The 23,217-nt window shown below is 51.2% G+C and overlaps 1 pseudogene; it reads right to left on the bottom strand.

Annotated features, from left to right (window-relative positions):
- Positions 1 to 697: 697 nt before the first annotated feature.
- LOC144600902 (pancreatic triacylglycerol lipase-like) lies at positions 698 to 18,674 on the bottom strand (annotated as a pseudogene).
- Positions 18,675 to 23,217: the final 4,543 nt, after the last annotated feature.

Raw genomic sequence — 23,217 nt, 5'->3', positions numbered from 1 at the left:
CTTTAGTTTCCCTTTCCCTTGACTCTCAGTCTGAAGAAGGATCTCGATGGGAAAGGTCATCTACTCCTTCTCTCCAGAGATGCTGCCTGATCTGCTGAGTTACTCCAGCATTTTGTGTCTATCTTCGTTGTAAACCAGCACCTTCAGTTCCTTCCTACACATCCCACATAATTCCCTTGGTAGAAACAAGAAGCTCCAGATGCTGGTTAATATTCAAAAGAACACAAAGTGCGGGACTAACTCAACGGGTCAGTCAGCATCTCTGGAGAACTCAGATAGATGACATTTCGGATCAAGATCCTTCTTCAGACTCTTTGTGGCAGGGGTGGGGGGTGGTGGGGGATGGAGAAGAAAGTTGGAAAAGGGAAGGCAGTATGCTAAAAGCCTTCATCACCACAAATCAAGACGATGAGATGAGACATGAGCAAACAGCCTTTATTACAGTGGTCTGTAGATCAGATACAAACTGAGAGTTGTTTTGTGGATTGAGGAGTGGTCTCCCTGTGTCGTGGAATGGGTCTCTTGACTCAGTTGCTCTGATCTATCCCCTTGGCAGCTATTAAATGGCCCTCCCTGTCTGACCCTCTCTTCCACAGGAGAGTGTCTGCTTTCAGGTAATTTTCCAATGTGTCCAGGTCTGGTTTGTTGCAGGGTTAGGATCGAATCTGTCAATTCCAGCTGCTTTTTTGGTCTGTCACCAGCAGCTGTGATGGGCTGAACTGTAACTCTCATAGCTGTCTACTGGGCGCAGGGCATCAGAGTTTGAAGGGTATCCTCAGCAACCATATCCTTCCCACAGAAATGGAACCTGCAAGGGGCAAAGCAAAGATTTGAAAATTCACATGGACTGGTGTTCAGAAAACAACCTGGTGTGTAGTTTACCCCACCTTTACCCCCAGCCGCCAGAATATGCAAACCCACCCCTACCCCTGAAGACCACATGAAGCCATTCATCCCCTCAAATCTTCCCCACACTCAGCAAGATGATAACTGACCCCTTTGTTATACCCAGCCACCTGCCTACACTTGTCCTTTATGCCGTCAGGGGAGAGAGAAATCTGTTTGTTTCAGAGTTAAGATATTGTGTGAGTTCCAAATTATCCTTTTTTCCCCATTGAGTCACACAGCATGGAAACAGGCCATTCGGCCCAAATTGCCCATGCCGACCAACATGCCCATCTACACTAGTGCCACCTGCCTGTGTTTGGCCCACATTCCTCTAAACCTATCCTATCCATGCACCTGTCTAAGTACTTCTTAAACGCTGCGATAGTATCTTCCTCAACTACCTCCTCTGGCAGCTTGTTCCATACATTCACCACCGTTTGTGTTAAAAGGTTACCCCTCAAGTTGCTGTTAAATCTCTCCCCTCTCAACTTAAACTTATGTCCTCCAGTTCTTAATCTCTCTACTCTGGGGAAAAAGCCTGTGCATTCACTGTCTCTATTCCCCTCATGATTTTATACACCAGTTCAAGAACAGCTTCTTCCCAGCAACCATCAGGCTCTTGAACACTGCACTTACCTCAGCAACGTTGATCTTCCATGGAAGACACAAAGTGCTGGAGTAGCTCAGTGGGTCAGGCAGCATCTCTGGAGAACATGGTAGGTAGGTGTCGTTTCAGGTCGGAACTCTTTTTCAGACTGATTGCACAGATTGGGGGGAAAGAAAGGTGGGGTGGGGCAAAGCATGACAGGAATAGGCTGACACAGGTGTGGGGGGTTAACCCCCTGCAGATGATTGGATAGGCAGATGATTGGACAAGTGCCAGGGATGAAGTGACAGAACGTGCAAGACAAAAGGATTGAGGAGTTGCAAATTGTGAAGCTAGAGGAAGGAGGAGGATTTCCTGTGTGAACCTTTCCTATCCATGTACTTGTCCAAATGACTTATAAGTGCTGTTATAGCACCTGCCACAACTACCTTCTCTGGCAATTCGTTCCATACACCCACCATCCTCCGAGTGAAAAAGTTGCCCCTCCTATTAAATCTTCCTCCTCTCAACTTAAACCTATGTCCTCTGGTTCTTGAGTCCCCAACTCTGGGTCGAAAAATCTGGTTATACACCTCTCTAAGATCACCCCACATCTGACTGCACTCCAAGGAATAAAGTCCTAGCCTGCCCAACCTCTCTCGATAGCTCAGGCCCTCAAGTCCTGGCAACATCGTCGTAAATCTCCTCTGCACCCTTTCCAGCTTAATATTGTTGAATGTCATAAGTTCATATGTTTATAAGTGAAAGGAGCAGAATTAGGCTATTCAGCCCATCTAGTCTACTCTGACATTCAATCATGACTGATCTGTCTTTCCCTCTTAACCCCATTCTCCTGCCTTCTCCCCATAACCCCTGACACCCATTCGATGATGATCGATATTACTGCACGTTGTTAGAGCTGGTGGGACCAGCCTTGTAGAAGCCTTTGCTCTCCTGTCTGATAGTGCGGCCCCACACATACTGAATCAGAGGGTGCCGATAAAAGTCACACTGATTCAGACAGCCACCCCACCCCCCAATACCACACCACCCCCTAATAACATCAAACCGAGTCAGTGAATCACAGCATCCCTGCAGCGCGAGGCCATTCTGCCCATAGGATCCATGCGTGGCAGCTTGCCGACTGACCTGGCGTGGTCCCATCCTCGCTCCAGGGTGATCCTCTCAGCGCCGAGCTGAGGGTGGAAGACATTGATCATGCTGTTGTCCCAGAGGAACTTCACTTTGGTGACGTCTCCAACGTCCAACTCCATATCCAGAAGGGAGGTGTAGGTGGTGCCAGGGTGAAGCTTGGTCCTGAATCCACACAGACAGTGTTAGTCCACCCATCCTTACTGCAGCCCAGATAGAAACATAGAGTCACACAACACGCAAACACCTTTTTCACTAAATGTGCACCTTTTTCACTAAATGTTGTATCCTTTATCTCGTATCTGTACACTGGGGATAGGTTGATTGTTATCAGCAATAGTCTTTTCTTTGAATAGCACACAACAAAAGCTTTTCACTGTACCTCGCGCGGTACACATAAAAATAAATAAATGGGCAGCACAGCCGCGCAGTGGTAGAGTTGCTGCATTACAGCACCAGAGACCCGGGTTCGATCCTGACCTCAGGTGCTGTCTGTGTGAAGTTTGCACGTTCTCCCTGTGACCACTTGTGCATTTCTGGATTTCATCCCACATCACAGACATACAGATTTGTGGGTTAATTGGCTTTGGTAAAATTGTAAATTGTCCCGAGTGTGAAGGATAGAACTAGTGTACGGGTGATCGCTGGTCGGCATGGACTCGGCAGGCCGAAGGGCCTGTTTCCATGCTGTATCGTTAAAGTAAAACTAAACTGGCCCTTTGGTCCAATTAAACCAGGCCGACCAAAACGCATCATCTAAGTTAGTCTCATTTGCCTGCACCTGCCCATTTCCCTGTAAACCTTTCCTATCCATGTACCTATCGGGTAACATAGGTGGTGAGAGAAGGTATTGAGGGGGGTGGTTCTAGGACGCCAGAACTAACTGTTGAGCCTTCCCGAAGTGTCGTGGGCCGAACTCAATGAAACACCTGTGAAGGGAGGTGCCCACTTTGTTAATCCCAATGATATACTGGCATCTACATGCCTAGCTTTTGTTTGTTGACATGCAGACAGCTTATTACTGAATATGAACTTAGTTATTGTCCCTATAGCATAAGTGTGTACAGATAGTTTAGATACTACTTTGCTATTGGGCTTGATGTTCTTGGTTCATGCGCTTATCCAGGTGTCATAGCACGTACTTTCTGTTTTAACAGCAATTTAACAAATGGCAGTATTATAATAAGAGAAGTTATCTAATAAAGTGTCAGAACACATTAATTAAGGTCATAATGCTATACTGAAGGCCAGCCAGGCTAACGAAGTGAGGTTTTAATCAAGTTGTTGCGAGGCTGTTGCTTACTTTGTGAGGAGGTGCTGTCGAGTGATGCCCTTGGTACCGTACAGTGCAATGTTGATGAGACCCGACACCGAGTGAGGGCCAGAGAGCTTCACCGACACATTATAACGCCAGACTGTGGAGAGAGAGAGATCGGGGTCAGGCACCGCGGGGAAGGGGCGGAGCAAGGGCAGCATGGGGAGCGCAGAGGGGCTGGAAGGGAGTGGAGGTGGGGAGAAGGGGAGTGTGGGGCAAGGAGGAGTGTGGGGAGAGAGGGGTGGGGAAAGGGGGAGTGTGGGGAGAGAGGGATGGGGAGAGGGGGGAGTGTGGGGAGAGAGGGTTGGGAGAGGGGGAGTGTGGGGAGAGAGGGGTGGGGAGAGAGGGGTGGGGATAGGGGGGTGGGGAAAGGGGGAGTGTGGGGAGAGAGGGGTGGGGGAGAGGGGTGGGGAGAGGGGGAGCATGGGGAGAGAGGGGTGGGGAGAGAGGGGGTGGGAGGGAGGGGTGGGGAGAGGGGGGTGGGGAGAGGGGGGTGGGGAGAGGGGGGTGGGGAGAGGGGGGTGGGGAGAGGGGGGTGGGGAGAGGGGGGGGAGAGGGGTGGGGAGAGAGGAGTGGGGAGAGAGGGGTGGGGGAGAGAGGGTGGGGAGAGAGGGGTGGGAGAGAGGGGTGGGGAGAGAGGGAGTGTGGGGAGAGCGGGGGTGGGGAAAGGGGGAGTGTGGGGAGAGAGGGGTGGGAGAGGGGGAGTGTGGGGAGAGAGGGGTGGGGAGAGGGGGAGTGTGGGGAGAGAGGGGTGGGGAGAGAGGGGTGGGGAGAGAGGGGTGGGGAGAGAGGGGTGGGAGAGAGGGGTGGGGAGAGAGGGGTGGGGAGAGAGGGGTGGGGAGAGAGGGGTGGGGAGAGGGGGAGCGTGGGAGAGAGGGGTGGGGAGAGGGGGAGTGTGGGGAGAGAGGGGTGGGGAGAGAGGGGTGGGGAGAGAGGGGTGGGGAGAGAGGGTGGGGAGAGAGGGGTGGGGAGAGGGGGAGTGTGGGGAGAGAGGGGTGGGGAGAGGGGGTTGGGAGAGGAGGTGTGGGGAGGGAGGTGCAGGGAGAGAGGGTGGGGTGGGGAGGAGGGGTGTGGGGAGCGGGGAGTGTGGGGAGTGGGAGGGTGTGGGAAGAGGAAGGATCTGGGGAGAGGGGAGAAGGGAGTGGTGGGAGAGGGGGTGGGGTGGGGTGGGGAGAGGGGGTGGGGTGGGGAGGGGAGAGAGGGTGGGGTGGGGAGGAGAGAGGGTGGGGTGGGAGAGGAGAGAGGGGGTGGGGAGGTGGTGGGGTGGGGAGGAAAGAGGGGGTGGTGTGAGGAAAGGGGATGGGGTGGGGAGAGGGTTGGGGAGAGGAGTGGGAAGAGGGGGAGGGTGTGGAGGGAGGGTGTGGGGTGGGGAGAGGGGAAGGGGTGGGGAGCAGGGATGTGGGAGAGTGTGGGAGAGGGGAGAGTGTGGGGAGAAGGGGGTGTGTGGGGAGAAGGGGGTGTGTGGGGAGAAGGGGGTGGTGTGGGGAGAAGGGGGTGTGTGGGGAGAGGGGAGACTGGTGGGGAGAGGGGGGACTGGTGGGGAGAGGGAGACTGGTGGGGGAGAGGGAGTGTGGGGAGAGGAGAAGGGCTGGGGAAGAGTGTAGGCGAGAAGATGTTTGGGTTGGGATTGGATGAGGTATTGGATGCAGTATATTAGACAGGGTAATTGGATGGGGATGATTACATGGGGTAATTGTATATGGGGTGATTGGATGGTGGTGGTTATGGGTTGGGGGGTGTGAGTGACTCACGTGCGTATGGACTGGACTCGCCAGTGTTCAGGTAGAAGGTCTGATGCAGAAGCCCAAGGTGCCGGGCGATACATGCCCATGTCATACCCCATGGAGGGGCAGGCTCCCGCTGGCAGGCAAAGCACTCCCCCTGAAACACACACCATGCACGGTTACAACTGGCGCACCACGACACACCCTCCCCGTAACATGTCCCCTGGTGCAGAGAACACATGACACACCCTCCCCGTAACATGTTCCCTGGTTGCAGAGAACACGTGACACACCCTCCCCGTAACATGTTCCCTGGTGCAGAGAACACGTGACTCTCCCTCCCCGTAACATGTTTCCTGGTGCAGAGAACACGTGACACACCCTCCCCATAACATGTCCCCTGGTGCAGAGAACACATGACACACCCTCCCCGTTAACATGTTCCCTGGTGCAGAGAACACGTGACTCTCCCTCCCCGTAACATGTCCCCTGTTGCAGAGAACAATCCCAAATACCAATAGGAGGCCAGGAGGACCCCATGCTGTTAAAGGGACATGCCATTAACTGTAGACTTCCACTTCACATTTGACCTGCCAAAGTGCAACACCTCACACTTGCTCAGATTAAACTCCAACTTATATTTCTCTGCCCCCCCCCCCCCCCCCCATCTCTACCCGGTCTGTATCCTGCTCTGTCCTTTGACAGCCTTCTTCACTGAGTTTTGCAAAGTTGCCAACATCGCATCCCAACGTTTGCATCACATCCCAACGTTAGAAAGTCAGCACCCTAACAGCATGTGTTGTCACTTTCAGAGAACTGTGGACTTGCACCCCAAGCTCCCTCTGTTCATCAACTTTCCACTGTGCCCTAGCATTTACCAGGTGTGTCGTACCCATTTACCACGCATGTCCTGCACCATATCTGACTTTCTCGAATTGCATGACCTCACACTTGTCAGGATCAAACTCCCTCTGCCAACACTCTGCCCAACTTTCCCATCTGATCTGTACGCTGCTGAAGCCATGGACATCCATCAGCACTATCCACAACACCCGCTTCCACGTCATCCATTCACCTACCAGCCCAACCTCCCTGCATTCAATTTATTAAATGTATCACAAGGGTCCCAGCACCGAGCCCTATGGTACTCCACTGGTTAAAGTCTTCCATTCAGAAAAGCATCCTCTACCACCACCCTCTGCTCCGATCACCAAGCCAGTTTTGGACCCAATTAGCCAGCACTCCTTGGACACCATGTTGCCCTCTTGAGCAGCCTGCCATGTGGGACCTTGTCAAATGCCTTACTAAAGTCCACACGGGCAACAGCGACCACCCTACCTTCATCAATCTATTTTGTTGCCTCAAAATAAAAGGATGTACCTTTAAAAAGAAGACGAGGAGGAATTTCTTTGGTCAGAGGGTGGTGAGTCTGTGGAATTCATTGCCGCAGATGGCAGTGCAGGCCAAGTCATTGGGCATTTTTAAAGAGGAGATGGGCAGGTTCTTGGTTAGCCAGGGTGTCAAAGGTTACAGGGGTTGAGAATGGATCCCTTCCAACCCAAACACCAGGAAGAAGGGTTCCGACTCAAAACGTCACTTATTCTTTTTTTCCGGAGGTACTGCCTGACCCACTGAGTTACTCCAGCACGTTGTGTCTTCTTATGAATAAATGAACCTCCTCAGCAAACTCAGTCAGATTAGAGAGGTGGAATTTCCCTCACAAGCCACACTCAGTATATCTGCCTTCCTACTGGAATGTGGCCATAGTACTGTCCTGTCTCCAGATAGTGGGGATATGGGGATAATTTAATTATATAGCCTTTTAATCCTATCCCTGAGGATTCTCCCAGTAATTCCCCTACCATTGATAAAGCCTCGCTGGCCTTCAGTTACCTGGGGGATCCCAGCTGCTCTTCTTAAATAAAGGAACAACATTAGGCATCCTCCAGCCTACGCACTGGCGTTTCAATGGCCCAGGCTTGTTATTCCAGTGTGTTACTTTGTCTGCTGCCTGTCACTGAATATCCCAAAACCTCCCCCTAAAGCCTTACCTGCCGGGTGGTGAGCATTGCGGGGAGAGGTTCGGGGAGTAAGGTGGGGAGATGAGCAGGGAGAGAGATGGGGAGAGGTCCGGAGAGTAAGGTGGGGAGAGAGATGGGGAGAGGTGCAGGGAGTGAGAACCTGCTCTTGTACTGCAGAGCCAGACAGCTCACAGGCACCACCTTGTGGGGGTGAGAAGGACTGCGGGCTGAAACGTGCCCAGCGCTGAATGATTGGGAAACTGTCCATTAGATATTCCATGTATCAGGAAGAGAAAGCTGCAAATTCTTAAATGTGTCTACCTTTGTTGTGTGCCTGTGCATGTGTGAATGTGCATGTGGTGTGTGCAGGTGTGTGTATGTGTAAGTAAACGTGTACGCCTGTACATGTGTGGGGTATATGTCAGGTCAAGTTCATTGTCATACGCACAAGTACAGTGAGGTACAGGTGTAATGAAACTCTCACCTGCAGCAGCATCATGGGCAACATGAACTCAGACACACAAAAACATCAATTATAGATACATTCTACAAGACAGTGAAAAGAAGAAGACTGTACAAAAAAGATGTTAGTGCAAAACACAATTAGAAAACAAGTCCTGGTAGTGCAAAAAGTGGTCCATAGTGTGCATGGCCAAGGTAGGATTAGGGCGAGATGACTCGTACTGGGTTGTTAACCTGGTTACCACGGTGGGTTGACTAGTACTGTGCTGTTGACCTGGTTACTGTGGTGGACTGTCTAACTCTGTGCTGTTGAACTGGTTACTGTGGTGGACTATCTCTGGGCTGTTGCCCTGGTTACTGTGGTGGACTGTCTAACTCTGTGCTGTTGACCTGGTTACTGTGGTGGACTGTCTATCTCTGGGCTGTTGACCTGGTTACTGTGGTGGACTGTCTAACTCTGTGCTGTTGACCTGGTTACTGTGGTGGACTGTCTAACTCTGTGCTGTTGACCTGGTTACTGTGGTGGACTGTCTATCTCTGTGCTGTTGACCTGGTTACTGTGGTGGACTGTCTAACTCTGTGCTGTTGACCTGGTTACTGTGGTGGACTATCTCTGAGCTGTTGACCTGGTTACTGTGGTGGACTGTCTAACTCTGTGCTGTTGACCTGGTTACTGTGGTGGACTGTCTAACTCTGAGCTGTTGACCTGGTTACTGCGGTGGGGTGACTGTGAGTGAAAGTACTTTCCTTCTGTACTTACTGCCTGATACTTCTTCTCACTGGCGCACGGAAAGGCCACAAAACCGTCCGGTGACCCAACGCTCTCGGTGAAATACTTAACAGCTCGCAGATGGTTGCAGTGGAGAAAATTCATCGTGCCTGTGGGGAGCAAAACCAACGTTGCTTCATAGATGTTCAACAGAGGCCTACATCAACGAGGAGACATCGCAGATATGGGAGAGACTTGTGAGGGAACGGTGCCCTGTGTGACTCTCTGAATATTGCAGCTAATATTAAAGAGAAGGGGTAATTCTGACAAGTGAGGTGGTGCACCTCGGTGTGTCAAACCAGGGCAGGACTTACACAGTGAACAGTCAAGCCCTGGAGAGTGTCGTAGAACAGAGAGGTCTGGTAGTACGGGTACATGATTCCCTGACTGTGGTGAGTCGGCTGGACAGGGTGGTAACACTTGCATTCATTGGGAAGTGTGTAAGTACGAAACTACTATCTACCTCATTGGGGACTATTGGACTATCTTTGATCGGGCTTCACTGGCTTTACCTTGAACTAATCGTTACTCACATTATTCCCTTTATACTGTATCTGTTCACAGTGAATAGCTCGATTGTAATCATGTATAGTCTTCCTGCTGGCTGGTTAGCACTCAACAAAAGCTTTTCATTGTATCTTGGAATATGTGACAATAAACTAAACTCACTCAACTCATAAAAGTTGGGACATAATGATGCAGCTGTACAAGTCATTGGTGAGACCACACTTCACAAGTTGTAGGAGTAGAATTAGGCCATCCGGCCCATCAAGTCCACTCCGCCATTCAATCATGGCTGATCTCTGCCTCCTAGTTGCATTTTCCTGCCTTCTCCCCATAACCCTTGACACTCAAGAATATGTCTATCTCTGATACGATTGGAGTACTGTGTGTAATTCATTTCACCCAGCTGCAGGAAGGATGTCATTAAGTTGGAAACGGTGCAGAGGGGATTCACCTGGACGTTACCTGGGCTTGCGGGCTTGAGTTACTGGGAGAGGTTGGATAAAATTATGGACCTTTCTCCTTTGCAGTGTAGGAGGCTGAGGGGCTAACTTATTGAGCTGTACAAGACTATGCGGGGCATGGATAAAGGGAATGCTCACTTTTCACGTCTTTTCCCCAGCTGGGAGAATTCTAAAACTAGAGGGTACAGCCTTAAGGTGAGGGGGGAGAGATTTAAGAGGCCACTTTTTCCACACAGAGGGTAATCTGTGTCTGGAATGAACTGCCAGAGGAAGCTATAGAAGTGGATACAAGACTTTTAAAAGACATTTGGACAAATATATGGATAGGAAATGACATGGGTGATATGGTCCAGTATGCCTACTCAGTCAACATGGACATGGTGGGCCAAAGGGTCTGTTTCTGTGCTGTACACCTCTGTGATTCTTTTACACACATGTAACCCACCCACATGAGGTACTGGAGAGGGAGCCGTTTGTAACGAGCGGTGTGCCATGTGCTTTACGTAAAGGGTCCGTGTTCCTGCAGAAATCGCAAAACACAGTGCCGCCTGCTCTGGGCAACTGCAACCCCGAAAAGATACGATAATGGACTTCTCTGTAGATACATTGTGCAAGAAGGAACTGCAGATGCTGCTTTAAGCCGAAGCGTGTATTTTCCACAGATGTTGCCAGCCCTGCTGAGTTACTCCAGTTTTTTTGTATCCATCCTCTGCAGATACATTCTGGACACGGAACTTATAATGTTCTTTGTACATGGGTGGACTTGCTAGTGGAGAACCCGGTGCTTCTGCTGGAACCTCTCCAGACAAAAGCTATGATGTGACACCAGTGGACCCCATCCCATGGAATAACACCTGGACTCCACCCCCCACCCCACCCATCTCCAGACCCCCCTACAACCCCCCCCCCCCCCCCCCCCCCCCCCCACCCACCACCTTAACTCCCCACCGTGTCCCAGCGACTCGTCGCCCGGCATTCACCTTCCCAGATCCCGTCTATGTCCAGGATGGCGGAGAGCATGTTCTTGGAGCAACCCGGCATGTTCTCACCACCATTCGGGTAGAAGTCCACGTGCCCACAAGGGAAGGTCATCCCATACGCTGTGACAGAGGAAGGCAGTCATCCGGGCCCAAGCAAAGGCAATATCTGCCCCACACACCCCCCCCCCTTAACCCACCCCCCCCCCCTTAACCCACCCCCCCCCCCCCTTAACCCACCTCTCTCTCTCTCTCTCTCTCTCTCTCTGGTTGTCCATCAACCTGTCCCCAATCTACCACTCTTCTCACTCTCGCGTTTCCTCTCTCCCCTTCATACCTCTCTCAATATATTTCCCATTTTTCACCGTTTCACCCATTTTCTTTGCTCTCCTCCATACTCTCTCTCCCTCTCACACTTACTTTCCCTCTGTTTCTTACACTCCCACACACTATCTCTCTCTTTCTCACACATACTTTCTCTCTCTCACTCTATTTCTCGCTCACACACATTCTCTCCCACACTTTATCTCTGTCTCTCATACTTTCTCTCCCACACTTTCTCTCACTCTCTCTCTTTCTCTCACACTCTCTTTCTCTCTGTCTCGCACTTACTCTCACACACTTTCTCTCAAGCTCACACTTTCTCCCTCTCTCTCTCCTACACACTAATTCTATCACTCTCTTTCACACACTCTGTCTCCCTCTCCGTCTCTGTCTCCCTCTTTGTCTCCCTCTCTGTCTCCATCTCCCTCTCAGTCTCCCTCTCAGTCTCCCTCTCTGTCTCTCTCTCTCACACACATCCTCTCTCTGCCTACATTTCTGCTGACACAGCTCCCACATTGTGACCGGTCCTGTGCTCCCCGACTGTCCGCCGCTCCCTGATGTGTGACGGTGTGCAGTTCACTAACGGCACCAACCTTTTTTGGGGGACTTCACGGAACCGTCTGTGTGAATCACATCAACGAACAGGGCGTCGGTGGGATCCAGGCGAACCTCAAGGGGGGTGTTCTGGAAATAAGGGGCGACGGGATCCAGCCCTGCGGAGTAATCTCGGCATCAGTCTGGTGTCCCAAAACTCCAGCCATGAGTCTAACCACGGACTGCCCTAGCAGCATCACCACTTAATGCCACAAACACAATCCCAGAGACCAGGCCCTTAGCTTGTGTACAACAATTATTTACCACTCAACCACTTACAATATCCCTTTACCACTCTATCAAGCTTACCAATTGATAGAATAATGCAATAAGGCACATGTCATGCTTGGCTTCAGGGCATTGAGTGTAAGTCAAGAAGTCATGATGCAGCTTTATAGGACTTTGGTTTGGCTGCATTTGGAGTATTGTGTGCAGTTCTGGTCACCCCATTACTGTAAGGATGTGGTGGCTCTGGAGAGGGTGCAGAGGAGGTTTACCAGAACGATGCCTGGATTAGATGCTATTAGCTACAGGGAGGGGTTGAACAGACTTGGGTTGTTTTCTCTGGAACATCGGAATTAATTGTTGCAGACGGCTGTGGAGGCCAGGACATTGAGTATTTTCAAGGCAGAGATCGACAAATTCTTGATTAGTAAGGATGTCAAAGGTTATGGGGAGAAGGCAGGAGAATGGGGTTGAGAGGGAAAAATAGATTAGCCATGACTGAATGGCAGAGCAGACTCAATGGGCTGAATGGCCTATTTCAGCTCCTAACTATGAATTCATGAACTAAACCTGTGTATGATCATCTCCGTGACCAATCCGGGGTGACCTCTCCCACCCCCTGTGCAGACTTACAGATGTCCAGGAAGTCCACTCTCCATCTCCCACCCAGACTCTGACCCTCCTGATTCCCGAGGGGGTGGGGGTGGGGGGGGGGGGGGGGGGGGAGAGATCGTACCTGTAATGCGGGCGATGCCCACCTTCCTCCGGCCTGCCTCCCCGGCCGCATGGGCACCCAGTCCGTGCCCCACCAGGTTCACGTCTGACACGGTGTAGTTGTAGTTACTCTGGGACACACAAGGACAACAGCTTTGGTGAGCTGGTACTAACCCAGGTCAGCAGCCTAACTAACGCACACTGTCAGGAGAGACGAGAGTGTGTGACTGAGAAAGATAAAGGCTGAGCTAGGATTTGGGATTGATCACTTTACAGGGGAACTGGACAGTTCTGACACACACTGTAGAGGCTGGTTATCTGAAACAGAACAGGACACGATGAGGAACAAACTGCTTCTGGTACTCTCATGTGACCGCTCCACACACTGTTGTACAGGCACTGTCTGCCCTATTACACCCCACTCTCACGTACAGGCACTGTCTGCCCTATTACACCCCACTCTCACGTACAGGCACTGTCTGCCCTATTACACCCCACTCTCACGTACAGGCACTGTCCCTGCCCCCATTACGTCCCACATTGTAATACCGACAGACTGTTCCTGTTCTTTTACAGCCCAACTGTGTACAGGCAGATACTCCCTGTCCCATTACACCCCAACTGTTGTACAGGTACAGTCCCTGTCCCGTTACACCCCACACTGTTGGACAGGCAGTGTCTCATCCTGTTACACCCTACACCATTCCTGTCCTGTTACACTCCGCATTGTTGTACAGGCACTGTCCCAGTCCCATTACACTCTGCACCGTTGTACAGGCACTGTCCCAGTCCCATTACACTCTGCACCATTGTACAGGCACTGTCCCAGTCCCATTACACTCTGCACCATTGTACAGGCACTGTCCCAGTCCCATTACACTCTGCACCATTGTACAGGCACTGTCCCAGTCCCATTACACTCTGCACCGTTGTACAGACACTGATATATCCTATTATACCCCATGCTGTTCCTGTCCCATTACACCCCACACTGTCCCCATTCCATTACACCCACACTATTCTACAGGCAGCCTGTCCCTGTCCCATTACACCCCACACCCTGCTCTCTGGGGTGTTTACTGTGAGCAGTGATGGGCAGTGAATCACTTGCCTGCAGTGCCTCAAGGAAGTAGGCGATCTCCGCTCCCACCACGCGGACATTCTGGGCAGCCTGGCTGAACACACACTGGGAGCCCCCTCGCCAGTCGACCCCCACACAGTTAACGTCATGCGCTTGTAGAATCGACTGTGGGGAGAGGAGTGAGAAGCACAGGTTCAGTCAGAGCCTCACCATCACTGGGACACCACTGCTAGTGTCACACAATGGCATTGAACTGATAGTATACGAGTCAACCATTCAGCCCAGCTTTTCCATGCTAGCAATCCAGCTCTAACCCTTTCCCTCCCATGTGCACTGACCCACAGCTCACACCTTGCACAAATCCACAGCTCACACTTTGCACTGCACACCACACACAGACTCAAGGCTGACACCTTGCACTAATCCACTCTTTGCACTAATCCACTCCTCAAATCTTGCACTAATCCACAGCTCACAAAGTGTACAGACTCACAGCTCACACCTTGCACTGACCCACAGCTCACACCTTACACTAGTCCACACTTTGCACAGATCGGCTCACCCTGCACTAATCAACACATCACACCTTGCACTAATCCACACCTCACACAGATTCACAGCTCACACCTTGCACAGATCCACAGCTCACACCTCGGACTGCGCAAACACCTCGCACTGAGCTCACACCTCGCACTGAGCTCACACCTCGGACTGAGCTCACACCTCGGACTGAGCTCACACCTCGGACTGAGCTCACACCTCGCACTGAGCTCACACCTCGCACTGAGCTCACACCTCGCACTGAGCTCACACCTCGCACTGAGCTCACACCTCGCACTGAGCTCACACCTCGCACAGATCCACAGTTCACACCTTGCACTGAGCTCACACCTTGCACTGAGCTCACATCTTGCACAGATTCACAGCTCACACCTTGCACAGATTCACAGCTCACACCTTGCACAGATTCACAGCTCACACCTTGCACTGAGCTCACACCTTGCACAGGTCCACAGTCCATTGCGAGTCGCCATTTTCCAAGTACCCGTGGATCACCAGGACAGTCTTTTGCTGGGTGTTGAAGTTTGAGTCGGCGACTGTCTGTGGGCTGATCCCGCTGAGTTCCTGCGTGGAGAACACGAATCAAATGCCCGGCCGGTACCGCTGTTGCTACCTGGGTCGGCCGGCTGAGCCGAGGAGGGTGCCGGGTCCGGGAGCGCAGTGGTCTGTATTATTATTGTCACCAGAGGGAAAGTCCAAACTCTGTACAAACAGCACTCGTAGTCAGGATCGAACCCGGGTCTCTGGCGCTGGAAAGGCCACAACTCCACCGCTGCGCCACTGTGCCGCCTAACAGGGACATGAGGGGCAACCTGTTCACACAGCGGGTGGTGGGTGTGTGGAAAGAGCTGCCACAGGAGGTAGTTGTGGCAAGTACTGTAAACTATATTTAAAATACATTTGGACAAGTATATGAATGGGAAAGGTTTAGGAGGATATGGTATGGGCCAAACAGCAGGCAGATGGGAGTGGTGTAGATGGGGCACGTTGGTCGGCATGGGCACGTTAGGCTGAAGGGCTGTATGACTCTGAGCTGTCTTGTCGAACCACCACACAGCTTGGAGGAAGGTGCGGCTGGGGGGAGAAGGGATGGATTTAAATGCATCGGCGGTGAAGGGTCGGCGGCGGGGTTGCGAGGTGGGATGGGGTGGGGTGGGATGGGATGAGATGGGAGGGGATGGGATGAGATGGGATGGGGTGGGGTGGGATGGGATGGGATGGGATGGGATGGGGTGGGATGGGATGGGGTGGGGTGGGATGGGGTGGGGTGGGGTGGGATGGGGTGGGGTGGGATGGGATGAGATGGGATGGGATGGGGTGGGGTGGGATGGGATGGGATGGGGTGGGATGGGATGGGATGGGAGGGGATGGGAGGGGATGAGATGGGATGGGGTGGGATGGGATGGGATGGGATGGGATGGTGTGGGGTGGGAGGGGAGGAGATGGGATGGGATGGGATGGGGTGGGATGGGATGAGATGGGATGGGATGGGATGGGGTGGGATGGGATGGGAGGGGAGGGGATGGGATGGGATGGGATCCGCGCACGAATGTCCCGCCGCCCCTGGCGACCCCGTGTCCCGCCCTCCTAGGGGACAGAGATCGGACTGTACCCCACGCCCACCCCGTTCCCCGGACCCTGTCCTTCTCCCTCTCCCCCGCTGTCCGGGGGGGGGGGGGAGTGTTACCTGGAAGTTGTCGGGGTTGAGCCTGGTGTAGAGAAGGAAGCGGGCGGCGATCGCCTGGGGGCTCCAGGGGGCCCTGGCCGTGGGTCTCTCGTGTGTGCCGGTCCACGGGTAACTCACCGTGAAGCAACCCAGCCTCTGGAAACATATGGGCTCCTTTTCAGCTGCCGGGAGGGAGGAAAGACCCGACTGAATGTGTGGTGTGAGAGGAAACGTCCCCATGCCAGCACACGGCCACCGCCTCCGGAGCAACTCCTGAGGGCTGGAGCAACTCAGCGGCTGGTCCCAACCCAAACCTTACCTATCCATATTTCCCACAGACGCTGCCTGCCTGACCCGCTGAGTTACTCCAGCACTTTGTTTTGCTCCGGATTCCAGCATCTGCAGTTCCTCATTCTCCACCCATACGTTCATAGGTCATTTGAGCAGAATACGTCCATTCGGCCCATCGAGTCTAGTCTGCCATACACTTATGGCAGATCTATCTTTCCCTCTCACCCATTCTCCCGCCTGCTCAGATGGGGCATCTCAGTTAGCATGGACGAGTTGGGCCGAAGGGCCCGTTTCTGTGCTGTGACTACATGATAAGGAACTGCAGATGCTGAAATCTTGAGCTAAACACAAAATGCCGGAGATCTCATTGGGTCAGGCAGCATGTTTGGTGGGAGTGGACAGACTGCATCTCGGCTTAGTCTGAGGAGAGGTCCTGATCCGAAACGTCGTCTGTCCATTTCCTCCACAGATGCTGCTTGACCCACTGAGTTCCTCTAGCACTTTGTCTTTTACTCTTCTATGGATTGTACAATGATATTTAGATTTAGAGATACAGCGCGGGGCTATTACATTTGCCAATTAACCTGTAAGTCTTTGGAGTGTGGGAGTGTCCGAAGATCTCGGAGAAAACCCACGCAGGGGAGAAAACCCACGCAGGTCACGGGGAGAACGTACAAACTCCGTACAGACCGTAGTTAGGATCGAACCTGAGTCTCCGGCTCTGCATTCGCTGTAAGGCAGCAACTCTACCGCTGCGCCACCGTGCCACCGTGCTTAATCGGACAAAAAAATGTTACATCAGACCTGAAACGTCAGCCATTCCTTCTCTCCAGAGATGCTGCCCGACCCGCTGAGTTACTCCAGCATTTTGTGTCTACCTTCGATTTAAACCAGCGTCTGCAGTTCCTGCCTACACAATGTAACATCCATTTCTAGTTCAATAAAATATAAATTCTTCTTCTGCCCACAGTATAATCAGATTTCCGATGCCTATAGACCGCATACCAGCGGGACATTACTGCTGAGAGCCGGCTGTCTGTCCCATTTCCGGGATTATGTCCATGCCCGGCTGGTTTTAGAAAGGGACTATGCGCTGTCCATGGGCGCCCTGGGGGACTTCCGGGACCGATGGGCACCAAGGGGAGTAGAATGTGTCCTTAACAAGAGTGTAAAATAGTTATTTAATATTCAGTATTTAAGAATATTTGTTTTACTTTGTTTTAGGGTCGTGGGTTTGTTTGTATTGTACATATCATTTCTGTAAATAATTGATTAAAATTATTTTTGGTTTAAAAAAAAGAAAGATAATTGTCCCAAAGTCACACACCTCCCCTGATAACAAGGGGCACAACGGGATAAAAGGGTTTGCGATGTGGAAAGTCGCAATGCCCACTGCTTTCCAGGAACGCAAATCACGCGAATGTATTGCTCAGCTTAAACAGTGAAGGAAGCAAGCCTTCAGGTACGATGGACACAAAATGCTGGAGTAACTCAGCGGGACAGGCAGCATCTCTGGAGGGAAGGAATGGGAGACGTTTCAGGTCGAGACCCTTCCTCAATGTCTCCTGCTCTCTTACCACATATCGTGGAGAGAAGGAGAGCGACAGGAATCCACAGCATCAACATCTGAAGGAGAAATGGAGATGTTTAGTCACAGTCAGACAGTATGCAACCAGGCCCTTCGGCCCAACTCGTCCATGCCAACCAAGATGTTCCATCTCAGCTAGTCCCGCCTGCCCGTGTTTGGCCCACGTCCCTCTTAACCTTTATCCTGCATCTGCACACTGTGGACGTCTTGATTGTAATGATATACAGTATTTTCTTTGACTGGAGAGCACACAGCAAGAAGCTTTTCACTGTACTTCGACACACATGATAATAATGAACCAAACTAAACTAAACAAAACTTATTGAGATGTACAAGATCGTGAGGGGAAATGGATAAAGTTCACGGTCTTTTCCCCACGATAGTTCACAATCTTTTCCCCATGATAGAGGATTCTAAAACTAGAGGGCACAGGCTTTTTTAAGAAGAGAGGGGAGAGATTTAAGAGGGACATCAGTGGCAACTTTTTCACTAGGAGGGTAGTCCGTAACTGGAACGAGCAGCCAGAGGAATCAATAGAAATGGAAACAATCACGACTATTAAAATACAGTGAGTAAGATAAATTTGTGCCCGAGTCAGGGCTGCTGCTCGCAGAGACGGGTGATGGAGACTCACCTTTGTCCGTGTAGAGTGGCGGGGGTGGGTGTGCTGCTCCCTGCTGCTCTTTATATCCCCCACCCACAGGGCCGGTGCTGCAGTGTGAGAGGGCCACAGCTGCACTGTGAGAATGCCAAGCACCCACTCCACATGCTGCACCAAGGTCAGGGCACTCTGGCGGAGGAAATAAGCCCTGATGTTAACCCCTTCTGCAACTGTGTGTGTGTATGTATGTGTGTGTACATGTATGTGTATGTGTGTACTGCGACACACATGTGCACGGAGTTCATGTGTGTGTATGTGTGCTTGGGTGTGTATGTGCATGATCGTATGTGTCTGAGTGTGCACATGGGTGTGCGTGTGTGTGTGCGTGCCTAGGTGTGTGTGTGTGAGGGGTCAAATTCAGATCGGCACACGATTCTCATCCAAGTCCCCTGTCAGGGCAATGGAGACACAAGGAACTGCAGATGCTGGAATTTTGAGCAAAATACAAAATGCTGGAGTAATTCAATAGGTCTGGCGACGTCTGTGGTAGGAAATGGACAGCTGACGTTTTGGGTCGGGAGCCTTCTTGACTCTGAACAATAACAACATTTAAATGACATTTGGACAGGTACATGGATAGGAAAAGTTTAGAGGGATTTGGGCCAAATGCGGACAGAATTGGACTAGCTTAGATAGGGCATTTCGATCACCATGGGCGAGTTGGGCCACAGGGCCTGTTTCCGTGCTCTATGACGCCATGGCGCTTTGGAGAAGTTGAAGCCAGCATAGATCAGCCACATCATAGTGACTGGTGGGTTAGGATCGAGGGCCAAATGGCCCACTGCTGCTCCTTGTGTTCCTGTGCTTGGGTCAGTGTTATGGTGGTGAGTTAATTATTAAAATCACTTGCTTACCTTCAGTAAGATTTTACCAGTTATCACCAGCGTGGAGACTTTTTGTCCTTGCAGATACCTCTACAGTTGTTACCATCTGTTGTCCTTGAACGATAAATGAAACCTTGACTCTTTGTAAATTAACTTGAGTCTTATCTCGTACAAAACACTGCAGCACCTGAGGAAACCATGCCTTCTCTGGAGCGAGGATCTCACTATTCTTGGCAGGGGAGGGGGTTGGCAGGGGTGGTGGGGTAGGGGAGCTGGGGCTTATTGTGGGAGGGAGGCACATACAGTCAGTATGAGCTGAGACATTGCCCTGACCTGGGGTAATGTGCTTCGGAGCTACAGAGGTTCCCTGTCACTGTGTGATGCACCAGATAACCATAAGTCAATGAGATGCACTGGGCTACCTATCCTTGGAAAAGCCGCCAACATAATCAAAGACTCACATAATCAACCGTCTCAACTTTCCCAGTCCCCTTACCTACTCCAACCTCACCCCCTCTGAACTTACGGCCCTCCGCATATTCTGCAGCAACCCTGACATTATAATCAAATTGCCGACAAGGGAGGTGCCGTGGTACTGACCTCTACTGGGCTGAGGCCCGGCGACAACTCTCAGACACCTCCTCCTACTTATTCTTGGACCATGATCCCACAGATGAGCACCAGGCTTTAATCTCAAACACCATTACTGGTTTCAATAGACAATAGACAATAGGTGCAGGAGGAGGCCATTCGGCCCTTCGAGCCAGCACCGCCATTCAATGTGATCATGGCTGATCATTCTCAATCAGTACCCCGTTCCTGCCTTCTCCCCATACCCCCTGACTCCGCTATCCTTAAGAGCTCTATCCAGCTCTCTCGTGAATGCATTCAGAGAATTGGCCTCCACTGCCTTCTGAGGCAGAGAATTCCACAGATTCACAACTCTCTGACTGAAAAAGTTTTTCCTCATCTCAGTTCTAAATGGCCTACCCCTTATTCTTAAACTGTGGCCCCTCGTTCTGGACTCCCCCAACATTGGGAACATGTTTCCTGCCTCTAACGTGTCCAACCCCTTAACAATCTTATACGTTTCGATAATAATCTTATACGTTTCATCACTTCTGGCTGTTTGCTTTCCACAGCCTCCAACCTTATCATTTCCCAGCCCCGCACAGCCTGTTTTTACTTTCTCCCCAAAATCCACAAAACACAACTGCCTTGGCAGACCCATTGTTTCTGCCTACTCCAGTCCCACGGAAATGATTTCCACGTAACTCAACTCCATCCTAGCACCCCTGGTCTAATCTCTCCCTCACATGCCCTTCGTCTCTTTAATAACCTCCGCTTTCCGAGCCCCCGCTCCCTCGTCTTTACTATGGACGTTCAGCCACTCTACAACTCCATCCCCTACCAGGAAGGCCTTAAAGCCCTCCATTTCCTCCTCGACCACAGAACCATCCAATTTTCATCTTCTAACACTCTACTCCACCAAGCGGAGCTGGTCCTCACCCTCAACAACTTCTCCTTTGACTCCTACCACTTCCTCCAAGTCCAAGGCGTAGCTATGGGCACCCGCATGGGCCCCAGCTATGCCTGCCTTTTTGTAGAGTACGTTGAACAATCCCTGTTCCTTGCGTACACTGGCCCTATCCCCAAACTCTATCTCCATTACATTGATAACTGCATCGGTGCTACCTGCTGCACCCATGCAGAACTCATGGACTTCATCAACTTCACCACCAATTTTCATCCTGCACTCAAATTTACTTGGACCATCTCCAACACTTCCCTCCCCTTTCTTGATCTCACAGTCTCCATCACAAGAAATAGACTATTGACTGATGTCTATTACAAACACACTGACTCCCACAACTATCTTGACTGCAATTCTTCCCACCCTGCTTCCTGCAAAGACTCTATCCCCTACTCCCAATTCCTCCGTATACGCTGCATCTGCCCCAAGATGAGGTGTTCCATACTTGAACATCCGAGATGTCCTCATTCTTTAGGGAATGGGGGTTCCCCTCTCCCATCATAGATGAGGCCCTCACTCGTGTCTCCTTGGTGCCCCTCAGCTCTGCCCTTGTTCCCCCTCCCCCTCGTCGCAACAGAGACAGAGTCCCCCTAGTCCTTACCTTCACCCTATTAGCCGTTGCATACAACACATAATCCTCCAAAATTTCCGCCACCTCCAAAGGGATCCCACCACCAGCCACATTTTCCCATCTCCACCCCATTCTGCCTTCCACAGAGACCGTTCTCTCCATAACTCCCTGGTTAACTCATCCCTTCCCATCCAAACCACCTCCTCCCCAGGTACCTTCCCCTGTAACCGCAGAAGATGCAACATCTGTCGCTATACCTCCTCCCTCGACTCTGTCCAAGGATTACGACATTCCTTTCAGAGGTTCACTTTCACCTCCTCCAACCTCATCTACTGTATCTGTTGTTCAAGATGTGGACTCTTATACATCAGCGAGCCCAAACGCAGACTGGGCAGTTGCTTCGGGGAACACCTTCGCTCAGCCCGCGTGAACCAACCAAATTCTCCTTTCCATTCCTACACAGACCTTTCTGTCCTCAGTCTCCTCCATTATCAGAGTGAGGCTAAACGGAAATTGGAGGAACAGCATCTCATATTTTGCTTGGGCAGCTTACAGCCCAGTGGTATGAATATTGATTTCTCTCATTCCTGGCATTCCCTCTCTCTCTATCCCACCCTAACCCAAGTCGCACTTGCTTCTCATTTTCACCCTACAAACAGCTTACAATGGGCTGTTTCCTTATCATCGTTACTTTTTTGCATATCTTTCATTCATTGTTCTTTATCTCTCCACATCACCGTCTATATCTCTCGTTTCCCTTAACCCTAACCAGTCTGAAGAAGGGTCTCGACCCAAAACGTTATCCATTCCTTCTCTCCAGAGGGGCTGCCTGTCCTGCAGTTACTCCAGCTTTTTGTGTCTATCTTCATCTTCATCAAAGATTTGTCCCACCCCGCTCATTCCTTCTTTTACCGGTTCCCATCTGGCAGAAGGTATAGAAGCTTGAAAGTGCGCACCACTAGACTCAGGAACAACTTCTTCCTCTCTGTTATCAGGCTTCTAAACAGTCATGCCACAAGGTAGGGTACTGTCTGGTTCACCTCAACCTCATTGCGGACATTGGACTTTGTCTACGGAACTGATATACAATGCTGAGAACTATATTCTGCACTCTGTATCTTTCCTATTGCTCTATTGTACTTGAGCTTGACTTGATAGTATTTATGTATAGTATTATCTGCTCTGATCGGACAGCATACAAGATAAAGATTACCATTATACCTCGGTACATGTGACAATAATAAATCTAAACCTAAATCTAGCAGGTCCCACCTTCATGCATTTGACGCTCTGAACCTTTTCTATCTACGCATCTGTCCAATTATCTTTTAAATGTAGTTATATTATCTACCTCAGCTTCCTTCCACCCTCTGAATGGAAAAAGTTGGCACTCACTCAGAAAAAGTTACTCCCTCTTGTCCTTCATTCTCCTACCCAGGGTCCTTGTTCATCCCAAACAACTCTGCAACAGAGCACTCTCTCTGACCCTTGGTCTGTTCCCAGGAACACATTCAGAGATGGACATCAAATGCTGCTGGAAGACCATCAACTCAGTGAAAGATGCTCTTTGGTCTGCCCGAAACCTGTTGGTCACCCAGCAGAGCGAGATGTCGGTCGGGGAATGTTGCCGACTGGCCCGCTCCAGACATAGAAAACATAGAAAATAGGTACAGGAGTATGCCAATCGGGCCTTTGAGCCAGCACCGCCATTCAATGTATCA

The sequence above is a fragment of the Rhinoraja longicauda genome, chromosome 16, assembly GCF_053455715.1.
Source record: "Rhinoraja longicauda isolate Sanriku21f chromosome 16, sRhiLon1.1, whole genome shotgun sequence".
Lineage (NCBI taxonomy): Eukaryota > Metazoa > Chordata > Chondrichthyes > Rajiformes > Arhynchobatidae > Rhinoraja > Rhinoraja longicauda.
Note: the sequence above shows the minus strand (reverse complement) of the source record. Positions and strands in the feature narration are given on the sequence as shown.